Below are 14,921 nucleotides of genomic sequence, written 5' to 3'. Positions count from 1 at the left end.
TTTTATTTTTTATTTTAATAAATTTAATTTAATTCCTTCCTTCTTTCTTTTCTTTCCTTTCCTTTTCCTTTTCTTTTCTTTTTTCTTCTCTTTCTTCCTTTTCTTCCAATCCGTGTGGCTGACAGGGTCTTGGTGATCCAGCCGGGTGTCAGGCCTGAGCTTCTGAGGTGGGAGAGCCACATTCAGAACATTAGTCCCCCAGAGACCTCCCAGCTCCACATAATATCAAATGGCAAGAGCTCTCCCAGAGATCTCCATCTCAACACTGAGACGAGCTCCACTCAACAACCAGCAAGCTCCACTGCTTCACACCCTATGCCAAGCAACTAACAAGACAGGAACACAACCCCACCCATTAGCAGAAGGGCTGCTTAAAATCATAATAATGTCACAGACACCCCAAAACACACCACCGGATGCAGTCATGCCCACCAGAAAGACAAGATCCAGCCTCATCCACCAGAACACAGGCACTACTCCCCTCCACCAGCAAGCCTCCACAACCCACTGAACCAACCTTAGCCACTGGGGGCAGACACCAAAAACAACGGGAACTACGAACCTGCAGCCTGCAGAAAGGAGACCCCAAACACAGTAAGTTAAGCAAAATGAGAAGACAGAGAAACACACAGCAGATGAAGGAGCCAGGTAAAAACCCACCAGACCAAACAAGTGAAGAGGAAACAGGGAGACTACCTGAAAAAGAATTCAGAGTAATGATAGTAAAGATGATCCAAAATCCTGGAAATAGAATGGAGAAAGTATAAGAAACGTTTAACAAGGACTTAGAAGAACTAAGGAGCAAATAAACAATGATGAACAACAAAATAAGTGAAAATAAAAATTCTCTAGAAGGAATCAATAGCAGAATAACTGAGGCAGAAGAATGGATAAGTGACCTGGAAGATAAAATAGAGGAAATAACTACCACAGAGCAGAATAAAGAAAAACAAATGAAAAGAATTGAGGACAGTCTCAGGGACCTCTGGGACAACATTAAACACACCAACATTCGAATTATAGTGGTCTCAGAAGAAGAAGAGAAACAAAAAGGGACTGAGAATGTATTTGAAGAGATTATAGTTGAAAACTTCCCTAATATGGGAAAGGAAATAGTCAATAAAGTCCAGGAAGTGCAGAGAGTCCCATATGGGATAAATTCAAAGAGAAACATGCCAAGACACATATTAATCAAACTATCAAAAATTAAATACAAAGAAAAAATATTAAAAGCAACAACGGAAAAGCAACAAATAACATACAAGGGAATCCCCATAAGGTTAACAGCTGATCTTTCAGCAGAAACTCTGCAAGCCAGAAGGGTGTGGCAGGACATATTTAAAGTGATGAAAGGGAAAAACCTACAACCAAGATTACTCTACCCAGCAAGGATCTCATTCATATTCGACGGAGAAATTAAAACCTTTACAGACAAGCAGAAGCTAAGAGAATTCAGCACAACTAAACCAGCTTTACAACAAATGCTAAAGGAACTTCTCTAGGAAGGAACACAAGAGAAGGAAAAGACCTACAATAACAAACCCAAAACAATTAAGAAAATGGGGCTGGTGCCCTGCAGGCTGCTGGGAGAATGGGTTTCTCTCTTCCCCAAATGTGTGGGGGTTGTCATTGACCTGGAATAGCTGCAAAACCAAAGTCGCCGAATGACAATGTTGTGAAATCGCCCGTCCGTCTCTGCCACGCCCGGGAGGTAACTGGCAGTGGCGGCCGCTTCTGCTGCTCCTCTCAGACTGCTGCTGCTTTAGAGTTTTCTCCCTGAGCAAGCATGTGTGAAGAACGGAGGACACCGGACCATTCCTTTCTGTATGTGTGCTTTTAAAAAAGAAAATACTGTACGGGCATCCTTATGCCTACATCTTGGCATACTCTGTCATGACCATCCAAGCAGTGATAATCACATGACAGCACTCATTGCTCCAGATGTCAATTGACCATCAAAAAAAAAAATCTGTTTAAAAGAAAATATCCATTTGACCAGAACCTTTCTTTATTGAATTGCCTGATGGATTTCCTTTACTCTGATGCAAACCAAAGCTGCCTGCTCAACCAAAACAAGAAAGGATCTTGCATGAGTCAATCCTAGAATGCCACTTCTACATCACCGATGGGTGAAGAAAACCTCATAAATATCCATCACAGAGACTCAGAGAGCATCACTGGCCTCCTATCACATTATCAAAATCTGCCTTGGGTGCTGTTCCTTGTCTACATCTGACTCCCTGTACCGTGTGAGCCCTGATGCATGCTCCAATGAAGATCTCCCTGAAGTCGAGCTGGTGAGCCTGACAGAAGAACAGCTACCCCAGTAAAAGCTAAGAGTGGACTCTCTCTTTCTATATGAAAATCAAGACTGGACTCAGTCCCCACACCAGCAGCAACATGGATCTGATGCCCTCTCTCCAGTCCTTGCTGAAGAGACGTTCCGTCATATGAGCGAATATTGTAGTTTGTCCATTGAATTAAAGATCATGAATATCTTGGTGTTGACTTCTAAAATATTTGACATCCCTAGCCATTGTTCAGTTTGTACCTATTTTAACTTGAACTGATTTAACAACATGAAGAGATGATTATAGAAAAAAAAAAAAAAGAAAAAACAAAAGGGTAATAGGAACATACATATCGACAACTACCTTAAATGTAAATGGATTAAATTCTTCAACCAAAAGACACAGACTGGATGAATGGATAGAAAAACAAGACCTGTATATATGCTGTCTACAAGAGACCCACCTCAGACCTAGGGACACATACAGACTGAAAGTGAGGGGATGGAAAAAGATATTCTATGAAAATGGAAATCAAAAGAAAGCTGGACTAGCAATTCCCATACGAGAAAAATAGACTTTTAAAAAAAAGGCTCTTACAAGAGACAAAGAAGGACACTACATAATGATCAAGGGATCAATCCAAGAAGAAGATATAACAATGTTACATATTTATGCACCCAACATAGGAGCACCTCAATACATAAGGCAAATGCTAACAACCATAAAAGAGGAAATCATCAGTAACACAATAATAGTAGGGGACTTAAACACCCCACTTACACCAATGGACAGAACATCCAAAATGAAAATAAATAAACACAAGCTTTAAATGATATATTAAACAAGAGGGACTTAATTTATATTTATAGGACATTTCATCCAAAAACAACAGAATACACTTTCTTCTTAAGTGCTCATGGAACATTCTCCAGGATAGATTATATCTTGGGTCACAAATCAAGCCCTGGTAAATTTAAGAAAATTGAAATCATATCAAGTACCTTTTCCAACCACAACGCTAGGAGACTAGATATGATTACAGGAAAAAATATGTAAAAAATACAAACACCTGGAGGCTAAACAATATGCTACTAAATAGCCAAATGATCACTACAGAAATCAAAGAGGAAATCAAAAAATACCTAGAAACAAATGACAATGAAAACACGACGGCCCAAAACCTGTGGAATGGACCAAAAGCAGTTCTAAGAGGGAAGTTAAAAGCAATACAATCCAACCTCAGGAAACAAGAAACATCTCAAATAAACAACCTAACCTTACACCTAAAGCAATTAGAGAAAGAAGAACAAAAAAAAAAACCCCAAAGTTAGCAGAAGGAAAGAAATCATAAAGGTCAGATCAGAAATAAATGAAAAAGAAATGAAGGAAACAATTGCAAAGATCAATAAAACTAAAAGCTTGTTCTTTGAGAAGATAAACAAAATTGAAAAACCATTAGACTCATTAGGAAAAAAAGGGAGAAGACTCAAATCAATAGAATTAGAAATGAAAAAGGAGAAGTAACAACTGACACTGCAGAAATGCAAAGGATCATGAGAGATTACTACAAGCAACTATATGCCAATAAAATGGACAACCTGGAAGAAATGGACAAATTCTTAGAAAAGCACAACCTTCTGAGACTGAAACAGGTAGAAATAGAAAATATAAACAGACCAATCACAAGTACTGAAATTAAAACTGTGATTAAAAATCTTCCAAGAAACAAAAGCCCAGGATCAGATGGCTTCACAGGTGAATTGTATCAAACATTTAGAGAAGAGCTAACATATGTCCTTCTCAAACTCTTCCAAAATATAGCAGAGGGAGGGATACTCCCAAACTCATTCTATGAGGCCAACATCACCCTGATACCAAAACCAGACAAAGATGTCACAAAAAAAGATAACTACAGGCCAACATCATTGATGAACATAGATGCAAAAATCCTCAACAGAATACTAGCAAACAGAATCCAATAATACATTAAAAGGATCATACACCATGATCAAGTGGGTTTTATCCCAGGAATGCAAGGATTCTTCCATAAATGAAAATCAATTAATGTGATAAACCATATTAACAAATTGAAGGATGAAAACCATATGCTCATCTCAATATATACAGGAAAAGCTTTCAACAAAATTCAACACCCATTTATGATAAAAATTCTTCAGAAAGTAGGCATAGAGGGAACTTACCTCAACATAATAAAGGCCATATATGACAAACTCACAGCCAACATGGTTCTCAATGGTGAAAAACTGAAACCATTTCCACTAAGATCAGGAAAAAGACAAGCATGTCCACTCTTGCCACTATTATTCAACATAGTTTTGGAAGTCCTAGCCACGGCAATCAGAGAAGAAAAAGAAATAAAAGGAAGCCAAATTGGAAAAGAAGAAGTAAAACTGTCATTGTTTGCAATGACATGATACTATGCATAGAGATTCCTAAAGATGCTACCAGAAAACTACTAGAGGTAATCCATGAATTTGGTAAAGTAGCAGGATACAAAATTAATGCACAGAAATCTCTTGCATTCCTATACACTAATGATGAAAAATCTGAAAGAGAAATTAAGGAAACACTCCCATTTACCACTGCAACAAGAAGAATAAAATACCTAGGAATAAACCTACCTAAAGAGACAAAAGACCTTTATGCAGAAAAGTATAAGACACTGATGAAAAAAATTAAGGATGATACAAAAAAATGGAGAGATATACCATGGTCTTGGATTGGAAGAAGTAACATTGTGAAAATGACTATACCACCCAAAGCAATCTACAGATTCAATTCAATCCCTATCAAACTACTGATGGCATTTTTCACAGAACTAGAACAAAAAATTTCACAATCTGTATGCAAACACAAAAGACCCCGAAGAGCCAAAGCAATCTTGAGAAAGAAAAACAGAGCTGGAGGAATCAGGCTCCCTGACTTCAGACTATACTACAAAGCTACAGTAATCAAGACAGTATGGTACTCACACAAAGACAGAACTATAGATCAGTGGAACAGGTTAGAAAGCCCAGAGACAAACCCACGCACGTATGGTCACCTTATCTTTCATAAAGGAGGCAAGAATATACAATGGAGAAAAGAGAGCCTCTTCAGTAAGCGGTGCTGGGAAAACTGGACAGCCACATGTAAAAGAATGAAATTAGAGCACTCCCTAACACCATGCACAAACAAAATGGATTAAAGACCTAAATGTAAGGCCAGACACTATAAAACTCTTACGGAAAACATAGGCAGAACACTCTGTGACGTAAATTACAGCAAGATCCTTTTTGACCCAACCCCTAGAGGAATGGAAATAAAAACAAAAATAAACAAATGGAACCTAATGAAACTTAAAAGCTTTTGCACAGCCAAGGAAACCATAAACAAGAGGAGAAGACAACCCTCAGAATGGGAGAAAATATTTGCAAATGAAGCAACTGACAAAGGATTATTCTCCAAAATATACAAGCAGCTCATGCAGCTTAATATCAAAAAAACAAACAGCGTGATCCAAAAATGGGCAGAAGACCAAAATAGACATTTCTCCAAAGAAGATATACAGATTGCCAAGAAACACATGAAAGGATGCCCAACATCATTAATCATTAGAGAAATGCAAATTAAAACTACAATGAGGTTATCACCTCACACTAGTCAGAATGGCCATCAACAAAAAATCTATAAACAATAAATGCTGGAGAGAGTGTGGAGAAAAGGGAACCCTCTTGCACTGTTGGTGGAAATGTAAATTGATACAGCCTCCATGGAGAACAGTATGGAGGTTCCTTAAGAAACTAAAAACAGAACTACTATATGACCCAGCAATCCCACTACTGGGCATATACCCGGAGAAAAGCATAATTCAAAAAGAGCCATGTACCACACTGCTCATTGCAGCTCTATTTACAATAGCCAGGACATGGAAGCAACCTAAGTGTCCATCGACAGATGAATGGATAAAAAAGATGTGTCACATATATACAATGGAATATTACTCAGCCATAAAACGAAGCAAAATTGAGTTATTTGTAATCAGGTGGATGGATCTAGAGATTGTTATACAGAGTGAAGTAAGTCAGCAAGAGAAAAACAAATACCATATGGTAACATATATATATGGAATCTAAAAAAAAAAAGAAAAAACGGTTCTGAAGAACCTAGGTGTAGGACAGGAAAAAAGATGCAGACGTACAGAATGGACTTGAGGACACGGGGAGGGGGAAGGTTAAGCTGGGACAGAGTGACAGAGTGGCATGGACATATATACACTACCAAATGTAAAGCAGATAGCTAGTGGGAAGCAGCCGCATAGCACAGGGAGATGAGCTCGGTGCTTTGTGTCCTCCTAGACGGGTGGGTGGGAGATGCAAGGGAGAGTAGATATGGGGATATATGTATACGAATAGCTGATTCACTTTGTTATACAGCAGCAAGCAACCCAACACTGTAAAGCAATTATACTCCAATAAAGATGTTAAAAAAAAATTGTCAGCAGTTAGGTGAGATAATGAATTATTAGAAAAATAAAATTAACCAAAGAGATCCAAATTCTTAGTTGAATGGATTTGCACACATAAATAAAATTTCCCTAACCAAAAAAAAAGAAGATACATTTAATCCATGTTATAGAAAAATTCTGAAGGAATTCTCTATTTTGATAAGTTATAGGGCATGTGTATGTGTACTAGGGGTTATTAGATTTTGTTTGTTTCTTTGGAGGGTTATCTAAAACATCCTAACATGCTATCTGATTTTACTGTTAAGTTCAGAAATGCTAGAGGAAACTGGTTTAAAATATCTATTTGGGGGGGAGGGATAAATTGGGAGATTGGATTGACATGTACTCACTACTGTATACAGAATAGATAACCAACAAGGACCTACTGTATAGCACAGGGAACTCTACTCAATACTCTGTAATGACCCATATGAGAAAAGAATCTAAAAAAGAGTGGATACATGTATATGTATAACTGATTCCCTTTGCTGTGAAGCAGAAACTAACATTATAAATCAACTATACTCCAATAAAAATTAATTTAAAAGTCTATTGAAAGCAACTTCAACTTTTTTTTTTTCCTTTTTTTTGGCCTCGCTGTGCAGCATGTGGGATCTTAGTTTCCCCAACCAGGGATCGAATCCGTGCCCCCTGTAGTGGAAGCTCGGAGTATTAACCACTGGACTGCCAGGGAAGTCCCTGAAAGTAAATTCAATTTTTAATTCTGACAAAATAACTCATAACAGACATACCTTCTTTCCAAAAAGTGCTATGAAATTGGAAAATATGTAAAGTCATTGTTTCAGAAATTAAGCAATAGTCTGGATAAGACTGTGATCCTTGAAAGAAGAGAAAGAGAAGTCATGAGCATGATCATGATCACCCCACAATCACCTCAACTTTCCCAGTGGCAGGAAAGTAGAGCTAACAGGAGGGTGGTCTCACTGATCTGAAGAAGAAGAGATTGGTGATCCAGGCTGCTAAGACATCTGGAACCTATAAGCCATGTTACGTGAGAAAAGGAGCTATGCTAATGAGGGACCCAGCAGTGTCTGTGGAGGTGGACTGCGGGTGCTTAGCCAACGGCTGGGCAGCATGTGTGCAGAGTGACACCCCACAAGGCCTAGCAAAGATTGTGTTTTCAGGGCTGAGAGCTAGACAGTGATACTTGAGGGCATACAGTACTGGAATTTATTGGAGTCCCAGCTTAGCCAAAGTGAAGTGACCTAACTTGTCATTCAGTTGAGACTTCATGGAAATGATCTCTTAAGTGTAAGGACCCTGCTCTAGTGTAAGGACATGCCCTAGAATGAAGTTTAAAATTAAATATAAATTAATCTTTAATAAAGAGTAAATCCAAGCCTGATGAGAACAAAAGTATCTACAATTGATTTATCTGTCAGCCATAAAAAGTCAACATTGTTTAAGGGAGGCAGCATAATCCAGATTCCCTTTAATTTATGATTCATAATTTCAGCATATAACTAAAAGTTACTAGAAGTAAGAAAACAAAAACGTGAGACTCATATTTGAGGGAAACAGCAGTCTGTATAAATCAATACCAAAGGTCCAGATGTTGAAATTAGCAGACAGGGACTTTAAAGAAGCTTTTATAAATATTCTAAAAGACAACACAGTCATGATGAATGAGCAGATAGGGTATCTCAGAATAGGAATGGAAACTATAAAAATGCACCAAACTGAATTGAAAAGTATAATATTTGAAGAAAAGTCACTTGATAGCCTTAATCACAGATTGGCACCCTAAAAAATCACTGAATTCAATGAAATACCAATATGCAATTATGCACTTTGAAGAACAGAAAGAAAATAAGATAGAAAAAAATAAACAGCTTAGGACCTATGGAATAATATCAAAAGTTATAACACAAACATAATTGGAGTTCTAGAAGAAGGGGAGAGAAGTTAGAAAAGGAGAGGAAGAGTAGGAGAAAGTATAATGGCAGCAAAAAATATTTAAAGAATAATGGTCAAAATTTTACTGAGTTTGGTAAAAGCACAGCTCATAATGCTTTTTAGAAATACTAAACAAAATTATTTTATTTAAAATAATGGGCATGCATTTTTATTTATGCATATTTCTTTTTTTTCCTTGAATTTTTCATCAATTTGTACAAATAGGTGACAAAGAAAAAAATATCACAGACTCATGAGGGTAACGTGCTGAAGTTCAGGATATCCAAAGTCATAAATCTGAAATAACCACATGTATGGATAAACCAACAAAAGTATCCAATAATTAAATCTTTTGCTGTCTCCTTCCATAATATACCTGTCACTGTTACAAGATGTCCTTCATATACTACCTCCAAAAGGAACAACTAATAAAAACTCAGGAACGTTTTTTTAAGGAGGGTTTGTTTTAATAAACAATTTCATTTGTTTAAGACATATTTATTGAATTTCTCCTATGTGCTAGGCAATCAAGACAGACATAGCTCTTACCCATCATGAACATATTGTCTAGAAAAATTAATAAAGTAAATCAATGTGTCATAATAAAGTTATTATGCATTTGTTGTTAGGAACACATAGTGGACACTGTTCAAACAGAGATGTCCTTAACTTGTTACAACTCTCTACATACCAAAATGCTTGGCTTACACTAGTGCTCTCTTATTTCACTTAAGGACTAACCCAGTTCAATATTTTCACAAACATATAGCCAACTTAATGAAAAAAGTTATTTTTCTGCAAAATTCTGTTACGAAAATTTTCAAATGTGCAAAAGATGAAAAAAATAATGTATTGATCACCTACAAGGGCACTTCCTAGATTCTACAAATAATATTTCACTACATCACATTAGTATTCATCCCATCTCTCTACTTAACTATTAATTCAGAAGATAGGGATCTTAGTAAACAATATTATAAATTGGATCAAATTAACAAACATGGTAATAAATTGTTTGGGAAGATTCAGTTTACCTTTTGCCTTTACATATCCAAAATCAGGGGAATTAGAGTGCTGTTTTGTTCACGGAATTTTGTGCCCTTGTTAAATTATAAAGAAAATCAACACCACATTATAAATATATCAGTAATTTCTGCATGTCTGAGGATAGATTTTCTAATTCCTTAAATGTAGGATAGAGTATGTTTTTTTATAAATAATTTCATTTATTTGAGACATATTTCTTGAGTTCCTCCTATGTACCAGACAGATAAGAGAGGCATAACTCTTACCCAATAGGAACATATTGTCTAGAAAAAGTGGTAAAATAAAGTGATGTGTCATATACAATTATTATACATTTATCATTAGGAACCCATCCTGGATGCTGTGGTGCACAACTCAATCCCCCTTCAAGACTGTGACACTCGTTTCCCCAATGGCTTGGAGTTTTGGTGGCTGAAAGCAGTCAGCTCAATCTGTCTCTAGTGCTTGCCCTCAGCAGCAGAGAATTATCTCACCCAAGAACAGACCCCTTCTGGGGATAGCTCACATTCAGATCTGGTCTATTCAGGGGTATAAAGGACCAGCCCTCTTGTCTCAATGGGGACCTTGTTGAAGGGTCACCCCAGTTCTGGAGAATGCAATGCAATCAGCTGAAGTTTTTATTGAGACTTAATTACAGCCCAACTTTATCCAAACTTATTTCCTTCACTCCCTCCTAGGTGTTATCTCCAAATGATTCCATAATAAAATTTTAGCAGGCAAACCTCCATCTTAGACTCTGTGTTTCAGGGAAACTAACCTAACTGAAAATCCACTGCACTAGAATGAGTTCTTTTGTATAGCTCCTTCAATATCACAACCAATGTACTAAGTATTTTATGTACATTATAAATGCATATAGTGTTAGTTAATTCCCACAATGACTGTGTGCAGTAAGAAATATTATTGTCCTCATTTCACAGATGTATCAATGGAATCTAAGAGGTTCAGTTATTTGACCTTAAATATACAGTTTGCAAGTGGCAAACCAAGGGTTTGAACATAATTTGAACGCTGTCTTTTTTATTCCTACTAATATAAAAGATTATGGATTCAACCTAATAACTTGTATCTTAGTCATCCTGCACATCATCACCATTCAGATTCATTCAGGAGTTTAAACTACACCTGTCAATCTAGCCCCAGAGGACCCAGGCTTCAGGTGATGTTCTATGGACCTAGTCTCCTAGGTCCCAAGTACCAGGCCTATCACTGCAGACTCAGGCACAAGAATGGTCCCCACAGAACCAAACACAAGACATGATGACATGATGACCTGCTGACCCAGAAACCAGATCTGCCCACTCAAGGACTCCAGCAGCAAGGCCACCCATGGACAGCACAGGGCAGTTCACTCAAAATCTCTGGATAGGCTGACCAGTGAAGGCCTTTGCCTGCTGAAGCCAGTCAGTAAAGCCTGGAGAAGGTGCCTATTCTTCAAATGTGCAGGCACCAACACAGGCCACAAGGATCATGAATAATGAAGAAAACATGACACCACAAAAAAAATTAATAAATCTCCAATGACTGGACCAAAAGGAATGGAGATCTATGAACTGTTTGACAAAGAATTCAGAATAATCCTCTTTTAAAAATTCAGTGAACTGCAAGAAAACACAGACAACTAAATAAATGGAGAAAACAATGCATGAACAAAGTGAGAAGTTCAACAAAGAAATAGAGACCATTTAAAAATAGGAAATTCTACAATTGAAGAGTAAAATGAATGCTCAGAAGAGTTACACAGAAAGCTTCAACAGTAGAGTCTATGAAGCAGAAGATAGAATTAGTGAACTAGAAGACAGGTAATTTGAAATCACTGGGTTAGAGGAGAAAAAAGAATGAAAAAAAGCCTATGTGAATTATGGCATACCATTAAAAGAAAAAAAATCTGTGCATTATGGGAATCCAAGAAGGAAAAGAGAGGGAGAAAGAAGAAGAAAGCTTATTCAAAGAGATAATGGCTGAGAACTTCTCAAATCTGGGGAGGGATCTGATGTCTAAGTTTATGAAGCTAATAGGTCACCACAAAATTTCAACCCAAAATGATATCTCTAAGACACACATTATAATAAAATCAAAGATGGAGAGAATTTTTAAAGTGGCAAGATAAAAAATCATCCCATACATACAAAAGAACACCCATAGGACAATTGGTGGATTTCACAAAAGAACCCTTGCAGGTCAGGAGAAAGTGGGATAATATATTCAAAGAGTTGAAAGAAAAAAAAAATTTCCAACCAAGAATACTTTACCTGGCAAAATTGTCTTTCAGAAGTGAAGAAGAGAAAAGAATTTCCCAATAATCAGAAGCTGGAAGAATCCATCACCACTAGACCTTCCTTATAAGAAATGCTGAAAAGAGTTCTTCAAGCTGAAATGAAAGAATGCTAATTAGTAACATGAAAATATAAAACATAGTGGTGAAGGTGAGTATATAGTCAAAATCAGAATGCTCTAATACTGTAGCATAGTGATTTGCTAATCATCTAACTCTAGTACAAAGGTTAAAGGACAAAAGTATTAAAACTGATTATAGCTACAATAGTTTGTTAATAGATAAAAACTATAAAGAGATGTAAATTGTGACATCAAAAACATAAAATATGATGGGGGTAGTAAAGGGTAGAGATTTTGTATGTAATCAGAATTAAGTTGTTATCATCTTAAAATAGTGTTATATGTACGAGATGTTTTATATAAGACTTATGGCAATCACAAAGCAAAAACTTACAGTAGATACACAAAATATAAGAGAAGAGACTCAAAGCATTCCAATTATCAATTCACAAAGTCAGAGCAAAAAAGGAAGAAAGGGAAAAAGAACCTATTAACAGGCCTGAAAACAATAAGATGTCATGAGTAAGTCCTTACCTGCCAATAATTACTTTAAATGTAAATGGATTAAATTCTCCAATCAAAAGGCATCAAGTGGCTGAAAGGATTAAAAAACAAAACCCTGCCTATAAGAGGCTTACTTCAGCTTTAAGGATACACGTGGCTTAAAGTGAAGGGCTGGAAAAGATATTCCATGCAAATGGAAACCAAGAGAGCAGCGGTATTTATATTTATATCAGGCAAAATAAACTTTAAGTCAAAAATTGTAACAAGGTACAAATAGGTTATTATATAATGATAAGGGGGTCAATTCATCAAGAGAATGTAACATTGTAAATATATATGCACTCAACATCAGAGCACCTAACTATATTAAGCAAATTCTAACAGATCTGAAATAGACAACAATGCAACAATAGTAGGGAACTTCAGTACCCCACTTTCAACAATGGATAGATCATTCAGACATTCAATAAGGAAACACTGGACTTAAACTATACCTTAGAAACAATGGATCTAACCAACATACACAAAACATTGCATCCAACAGCAGCACAACACACATTCTTCCCAGAGCACGTGAAACATTCTCCACGATAGATCATATGTTAGGTCACAAAACAAGCCTTAGCAAATTAAGAAGACTGAAATAATACCAAGTATCTTTTCCGACCACAAACAGTGGTATGAAACTAGAAATCAGTAACAAGAAGGAAACTAGAGAATTCACAAATGAATGGAAATTAAACAACACATTCCTGAATAACCAATGGGTCAAGGAAGAAATCAAAAAGGAAATTAAAAATATCTTGAAACAAATAAAAGTGAAAACACAACATACCACAATTTGGGGGATGTAGCAAAAGTAGTTCTAAGAAGGAAGTTTATGCAACAAATGCCTATATTAAGGAAAGTAAGATCAAAATAAACAACCCAACTTTACACATCAAGGAATTAAAAAAAAAGAACAAACTAAGCCTGAAGTTAGCAGAAGGAAGGAAATAACAAAGATCAGGGAAGAAATAAATGAAATAAAGACCAGAAAAATGGTATAAAATATCAACAAAACAAAGATCTGTTTTTTTGAAAAGATAAATAAAATTAACAAACCTTTAGCCAACTAAGAAAAAAAGAAAAAGACTCAACTAAATAATACCAGAAATGAAAGAGGAGACATTACAACTGACACCATGGAAATACAAAGGACCACTAGAGACTACTATAAACAATTTTATGCCAACAAATTGGATAACCTCGAAGAAATGGACGAATTCCTAGAAACAGTCTACTAAGACAGAATCATGAAGAAATAGAAAATCTGAACAAATAACAAGTAAGGAGATTGAAGCAGTAATAAAAAAAATTACCTAACAAAGAAAAGCCCAGGACCAGATGGTTCCACTGGTAAATTCTACCAAACATTTAAAGAAAAATTGATAACAATTCTTCTCAATCCCTTCAAAAAAATTGAAGAGGAGGGGACGTTTCCAAATTCATCTTACAAAGCCAGCATCACCCTCACCCCAAAACCAGAAAAGAACATTACAAGGGAAGAAAAATACAGGCCAATATCTGATGAATGTAGATGCAAAATCAATAAAATACTAGAAAACTGAATTCAACAGCATATTAAAAGGATCATACACCATGATCAAGTGGGATTTCTCTCTTGGATGCAAGGATGGTGTAAATACACAAATCAATAAATGTGACACACCACATTAATAAAATTAAAGAAAAAATTATATGATCATTTAAATAGATGCAGAAAAAGCATTTGACAAACTTCAACAGTCTTTGATTATAAACACTCTCAACAAATTAGTTATAGAAGGAACATATCTCAACATAATAAAGGCCATATATGAAAACCCCGCAGGTAACATCATACTCGACATTGAAAGGTTGAAAGCTTTTCCTCTATATCAGGGTGCCCGCTTTCACTGCTCCTATTCAACACAGTATTGGAAGTCCTAGCCAGACCAATTACGCAAGAAAAAGAAATAAAAGGCATCAAATTAGAAAGGAAGAGTAAAATTATCTTTGTTTCCAGATGATATGATCTTATATATAGAAAATCCTAAAGACTCCACTAAAAAATTGTCAGAACTAATAAATTTACTTAAGTTGTAGCATACAACAATCAACATAGAAAAATCAGTTCTCTTTCTATACACTAACAGTGAGCTATCTGAAAAAGAAGTAAAATAATTCCATTTAAAATAGCATCAAAGCTAATAAAATATTGAGGAAATTTAACCAAGGAGGTGAAAGATCTGTACATTGAAAATTGCAAGCCATTGATGAATGAAATTGAAGAAGAC

This window comes from Monodon monoceros, unplaced genomic scaffold (assembly GCF_005190385.1).
Source record: "Monodon monoceros isolate NGI ecotype Baffin Bay Population unplaced genomic scaffold, NGI_Narwhal_1 Super_Scaffold_11, whole genome shotgun sequence".
Taxonomy (NCBI): domain Eukaryota; kingdom Metazoa; phylum Chordata; class Mammalia; order Artiodactyla; family Monodontidae; genus Monodon; species Monodon monoceros.
Note: the sequence above shows the minus strand (reverse complement) of the source record.